General features: G+C 31.5%; 1 pseudogene; it reads left to right on the top strand.

Moving 5' to 3' along the window:
* The first annotated feature begins 466 nt into the window (after window positions 1–466).
* LOC145567921 (putative gamma-glutamylcyclotransferase At3g02910 pseudogene) lies at window positions 467–1,156 on the top strand (annotated as a pseudogene).
* Window positions 1,157–7,190: the final 6,034 nt, after the last annotated feature.

The following is a 7,190-nucleotide window of genomic DNA, read 5'->3' as shown; positions in this document are numbered from 1 at the left end:
CACAAGATCATGATATGATATGATATAAGACCCTATTCCGTTCACCCACTTTTTACTTATTTAAATCTCATAAGTTCAGCAAAGTACATACGGAGTATAAGATAAATTAAGGAAAAATAAGTTAAGATTAAAATAAGTTTAAATAAAACAAAATAACATACGTATAACATAATTGAAAATCCAGTGAACAAAACATACCTTAACTTTCAATTCATACCAAATTTTTTTTTTATGTGATACAGAGTATAATTGTATAAGGGTCTGTTCTCTTCAACTTAATTTCAGTTCAGTTCAGTTCCTAATTTCCTTCTTTCATAAACAGTGTAATTTAGTTCACTTCAGTTCAGTTCAATTCAATTTTGTAAATCAGGAGCTTTAATTCCTTATCCTTTCTCCACTCTTTATAAACTTCGTCCATTAACAAATCACGTTAACCAGTGAGAGAATTTAGCATAAGAATCCAATTTTCAAATTAAGGCCCAATCCAATATCAATATATGACATAGTATCATTTCTACTGTTTCCCCAAATCCAAAAACTCTCTCCACTCTCCAGTCTCCAGTCTCCACCACAACAATCACCAATGTCCACCAACCAATCTACCAAAATCTTCGTCTATGGAACCCTCAAACGAGGCTTCCCAAACCACCATCTCTTAGAAGAACTCACCGCCTCAAACGACGCCATTTTCCTAGGCTGTTACAAAACCCTCAATTCATACCCTCTAGTATGCGGGCCCTTGGGTATCCCCTTCTTGATCAACATTCCCGGGTCGGGTCACCGGGTCATCGGAGAGCTCTACTCAGTATCGGGCCTGGGCCTGGCCCGGTTGGATGAGCTTGAAGGGATCAGCCGTGGACACTACGAGCGGCTTCCTATAGAGGTGGTGACGGATGAGGAAGGTGAACCGCGGGTGACGGTAGCAGAGGGGTATTTTGGGCATCCTAGTTTTGGGGAGGAATTGTGGAATAAAAATGGGAAAGTGGGAATGGAGGAATATTTGGATAAACTAGGGGAGAAATATGTTAGGGTTAAGGATCGAGATGTTGGGTTGAATTTGAAGGATTATATTCTTGAATTTCTTCAATCTCATGATCATCATCCATCTAATTGATTTGTGTAATGATAAAATTAAATGTGACTATTATTATCTTAATTATGCAGTGAAGTTGTTTAATATTATTTCCTGTCAAAAGGGTTTAAAAGTACAGACGTACAGTATACGAGTAGTCGAGTACTCTATAATTACTACTCGTACAAATTAATTCTCTAAATCCTGTAGAAAAAGAAGATGGATTATAGTTTTATTTTAGGAGAGAATTAGAGGCAAAATTAAACAACATAATAGGCTATCGATACAATGTTGATACAAATGAATAAACATTAGCTTGATAACGAGTTACAACTATAATCTTCAAATCTATTCATACGATGGAACAAATTTTTTAATGATCGTCACCTAGCTTCTTATTGTTATGTTTTTGTTGTTCATTTTCATTAATTATGTTTCAAGTGAGTACTAGCTCTTAATTTAACAGCAGATCAAGTGTTTTTACCTAGTGAATTAACTTTTCAACCACAATTGTTTTTCCCTTCACTTTAGGTTAGTTCTTTTTGTATGTTTAATTTCAACAACTTATGTTCTTGTTTGTTTGTCATGGACTAACTTCTGATTTTCCGAACTTCAATGATTTATGTATCATGTTATAGAATCATAGAGGCATAGAGACTTACTAATTGACATGTGTCGCTCGTTTACTGCTCATATCACATTTATATAAGCCCCAAGTGGTCGTATCAGGTATAAGCATAGATGCTTATTATCTTCAAGTTTACAATTTATCAGCAAAAATCAAACTTTCTCCCTGTCGAATCTGGAATATAATCTGATTTTGCCTTGAATCAACATCTAATGCTGTTTTGCCGATTAGGAAAATAATTATGTAATGAACTGATTCGATTAACGTTGCATTAAGCTACAATTGATTCAATTCAACATACTGTATAAATAGCAACTGTAAAATATACAAAAAGTAACACCTTAAACCTCAAACCAAGTAAGAATAATGCTAGCATATACTCCAGAATTTAATTTTTAAATGCACAATTGTATTGGAGATGAAATACACATATTTCTTGTATAGTTGCATGATTAAATAAGCAAGCACAATTCACATTTTAATTACAAAATACCTTTAATTACTCGTATCATTATATATTTACAGTGTATATGACCTATTACTCTGTTAGGGATAACCATGGAGTATTATTATATGACCTATTACTCTGTTACAAAAATATTATATGTTGGACTAGTTTTAAAGTACGCCTATGATATTATAAGTCACGCAGTGATCGAAATTTAAATTCTAACCTAACTAAGAGATTATAGATGACTAGACTTCATTCTTGTGTGTTACATTCACTAGAATAACATGGCTAATCTTAAAAAATTAAATTTCAAACCATCTTAACAATTACTCCGTTGTATATAACCAATAATACAAGATACACTTTTGATTACATATATATAATGAACCAAGAGGTCATATTGTCATTAGAGGCACTTCAATAGTTCAATTCCTATCTTCCTGCAAAGTTTGGAAATGAAATCCCCTTATCCTCTATCCACCTTCAAGGATCACACTGTAATGACCGAGATTGACTATCTGTCGACATAGGAGAATAAGAGATCCAGGCCACCACGATGTGATCCGTTTTGTACCTGAGTACAAAAATGAAAAATATAATCCATTTATGAGCTGAGTTATGTGAGACTGTGACACAATAAGGATCAGGGGTGTCCGTTCGGTTTTCGGTTTGGATTTAGCCAAATCCGATCCAATCCGCAATATAATTCGGTTTTCAATTTTCCAATCCAATCCGATCCCATTTTCTCTCCCAATCCAATCCGAATTAAAATTCGGTTATTTGGATCCGATCCGAAAATCCGAATTATAATACAATATTTTTTAGCGCTTAATTATAAAAATAAAACTTTAATATAATTACAAGTCTTCAAAATCATTATTAAAATAAATAGTTCAACATCAAGTCATTAATTAATTAATACAAAGTCTCCCTAATATATTTCATGTAGTAGTAAGTATTAGAGCTAAACTTCAAAAATTAAAGAAATACATATTTATTTTACAATTCGGTTTTCGGTTTGGATTGGATCCAATTAGGGTCAATCCGATCCAATTCGAAAATATGAATTTTCAAAAAAATTCAATGCGATCCGATCCGATTTAAAATTTGGATCCGATCCGAATTGAGAATTCGGTTTGGATTAGATTAAATTTCGGTTTTAATCCAAATAATGGACACCCTTAATAAGGATTAAGGACTCATGGTGCAGTGTATGTTGTGAACTTGTGATGAGTGAACGAGTGAGACCACTTACATTACATAAAGTAGTAAAAAGATGCTATGTAACTTTCTTGAATTGGCCTTTTCATGCTTTGAAGGGCCAAGTTTGTTAATTGCAAAAATCTTAAGAATAAATATCTGCTAATGCAGCAACATACATAAATAGACAACAAGAGTATAATTAATCATGTCATATTTTATTAATTAGGTGAAATGTGACTTAGTAATTAATAGTGCATTTGTTTTGTGCTTGCTTGCCTAAAGCATGAATTAAAAAGGAGACCCCAAAAAAAGAAAAAGAGAAAATTTCATTTATATAATTCAGAGAATTAGTCATTATCTCATGGATCATGACTAATTAAATACTTGGAATAAAGACTTAGACAGTTAGACAAGACCTTAATATAATATAATTAATTCTTTCATTAGGTTTATATGGGGTAATTAAGAACGAAGCAACGACATCAACGAAGCATGAGCGATTGCGTAACGTTAAGCTAATTAATCAAAGCAGCTGATGATGTGTATTCCACAACCAATAAGCCATACTCAATTCCACTCTATCTTAATACGGAATATATATATATAGGTAGGACGTGTGGGGTCTTACTTAGCTGGATACCACGACTCTATATCACTTTTTTTTTATTTTTAAAATATGCCTATCTGTTTCTAAATACTACTAATGCATACTCTATAGTCATTTTCGACTTGTAAGCTTAAGTTTTACTGTATAATACAAAACTATAAAAATTTGTAATAAAACTTTACAAAAATTTATACATAGTATTGGAATCTATAATGTGTCTAACAATATGATTCAATGACTTCTATGATTAGATATAATTTATTACTTATCTATTTAATTAGTTGATTGTGATTTTGCTTTAGCAAGATACTCCTATATAAAACTTTATTAAAGTTCAATATATTCGGTCTTCCACTAAAATAAACCTCTTACCTCTATGATCACCTTTTTTATGTCTATATAAAGAGGCACCCTAAGTCTTAGCTACAATTCTTATATGATCGCTCTTTCGCTAAGGTAACAAAATTATTTGCCTAAATTAAAGCATAATATTATGAAGCCATCAAAGTTCTCTTGTGACGCTTCCTTAGTTCACGAGTGGAAGAGTGTCATCGGAGAAGAGCTCAAGCATGTTCACGAGGCGGCTATGGTGTCCATGGTAAGAGATACTAATAAAGATATTAATAAACATCGCGTTACTCCTCCATCATCTGCGAGACGAAAATTAAACATACATAATAACGAAGATCCTATTCGAGTAATTATGTTTTTAGGGCCTTGGAGTCACACTTAGGTCCTTTAAACTAAAAACATAATATAGTTGCGTACAATCTTATCTCATGAATCAATTATATATGGATCTTGAGATGAATTGAGTAATCTCATGCTACTAGTTGGCTATGATGATATGATTAGCCTAGAAATCGATCAGATTGATGTACAAAATCATGTAGCATGGTTTGCATGAGATCGAGGATGTTATGTATCAAGATGAATGTATATACTCGGCTGATGTCGTACGATCCATGAAACTTGTATGTATATCTTTTGGTTGCTTAGCTTAGCTTGAGTATGTACTACATGAACAAAAACTATCACTCGAGTGAAGTTTGTTGATAAATAATGCAAAATGATATTTGAGCTATGATTTTGTACATGATTGATTTATTGTTCTTTGTACTTAGCTTCTACATACTTTAATTTGGAACCTTTCACTTTTCAATTTACATCAACAATTCGATCATTTTAGAGTAGAGATCTATATTATGAATAGGAATTTCTATAAGTTCGATTGATTTTCAAGGATTAAAGCTTGATAAACTAAAGAAACATTTATATCATAATTTGTTACAACAATTACTTCTTATAACAAAAAAGAAATCGATCATATGGCTAACTTGATGTTAATGAATAGGAGTATCATGTTAAGCTTAACTTAATTATTTTGTTTTTACTTTAATAATAATACTACGTAATAAAAAAAAGATTAGAAATACAATAATTATAAATAGTTTCGATGGTATAAGGAAACTCATCACTTCCTCTACTACAATAGTCACTCCTATGCCCCTCTTTCGATCTCTTATCTTTTTGGATCTATTTTCATCTGGTGGGTTGGTGATGGGAAGTTTGAGCATTTTCAATAGGATAAGGTGGAGCCACATCCCTACACAATGTTTTTTTTTTGGTACTTATCAACTTTAGTCCAAGAAATAATGGAGAAATGTATCCATCAATTTAGCCATTAGTCCATTATGAATTTATGATCGAATATGATGCTCTAACTTATCCTATTAAGTACAGAGTAGTAATTATGTTTAAAAACATTGTTCAAAATTCTGATTTAATAAGTGTTTTTGAAATAAGTATTTAAGAGTGTTTTGTGCAATATATACGATATAGTGATATATGAATTCAATCTTAAGTAAGAGTACTATTTTGTCATATATAAGAGATAATGAGATATGACTTCGAGGAATCATAGGATCATCTATCAATGTTTCAGTATCATGTTCCATTTGTAGAAATTCTCTAGTATTACTCCGTAGTCGATACTACTCTTGAATGAGGTCATAAGTTTTGACCATATATAGCAATGCTTGAATATCATCTTTACTTTAACTAAAATAAATAAGTTTTGAGTTATGCTTGAATGCTTGATTCAACTTACTAGTGAGATGGACTATAAAAATAAGACGTAGAACTATAATTTTTTAAACAGATAAAATAGGGAATATATTAATTTACCTAGCATAATTGGTCAAAGTAACTCGAAGTATAGAACTTTGGACATATGTTTTGTTATCTTCTATATCTAGGGTATCCTTGTCTTTTTATAGTTTTATGAGTGTATGCAAGTGGGGTTGATGGTGGGGACATATTACCAAATAAGGAAATGAAACAATCTTTAAGGAACATTCAAATATAGAATATCAAGCAAACAGATAGAGACATAGGAGGTATTTGATTTGTGCCAAACAATAGTCAATACTCAATAATAAAGTAAATTAAAAAATGAGAAAGCAAAAGAAAAGACAAGATAACTTAAAGACACAAGGATTTACATGGTTTGATCAAGAGAGACATTCCACAAGTGAGAATAGAGAGCTTTACTATATCTTCATTAATTGAAGAAAATTAAACAGGGAGATTTTTTTTAATGTGGTTTAATAATATTATCACCAAATTGTTTCTTTTATAACAAAATCAAACTTAATAATACCCTAAATTATGTTCCAATCGATAACCTTACAGTCGTCATGACTCATAAGCAACATCGAAAGCTTAACATCTAAGTGACAGTAGTTAATGGCTGAGGTCGACCTCGGCCAGCACTAGCTAAGGTCGTCGCCAAAATTGAACATTTAGTATAACAAAAGTCAACATTTTCTAAGTGAACATATTTTACAATAATTTTGTATTTTTTCAATAATCAAATATTCATTATCATGTAGTATGATATTCATTCTTATAAAATAAATGTTCATTTTCATGCCGTATGATGATGTTCATTCTTATACAAATAATGTTCACTCGTAATGGAGTGATACGGTCACCTTGATCATTTACTATAATTTCAACTTTACCATTGTTGTACCTTGTACACATGAACACATGAGTAGGTGGTACCAAGTTTAATTCCAATAACTGTACCAAGCTTAGGAGTTTCATCTTTCGCAATAACGAAAGCAAATAAACTACATGAAAGTCATTTCAAAGACAAAAGAAATTCTATGTTAAATCAATTGCATTCAGTGACATTTACTGTGTAACACTTTATATTAAAGCA

Source organism: Chenopodium album, chromosome 11 (assembly GCF_948465745.1).
Source record: "Chenopodium album chromosome 11, dcCheAlbu1.1, whole genome shotgun sequence".
Taxonomy (NCBI): Eukaryota; Viridiplantae; Streptophyta; class Magnoliopsida; order Caryophyllales; family Amaranthaceae; genus Chenopodium; species Chenopodium album.
Note: the sequence above shows the minus strand (reverse complement) of the source record. Positions and strands in the feature narration are given on the sequence as shown.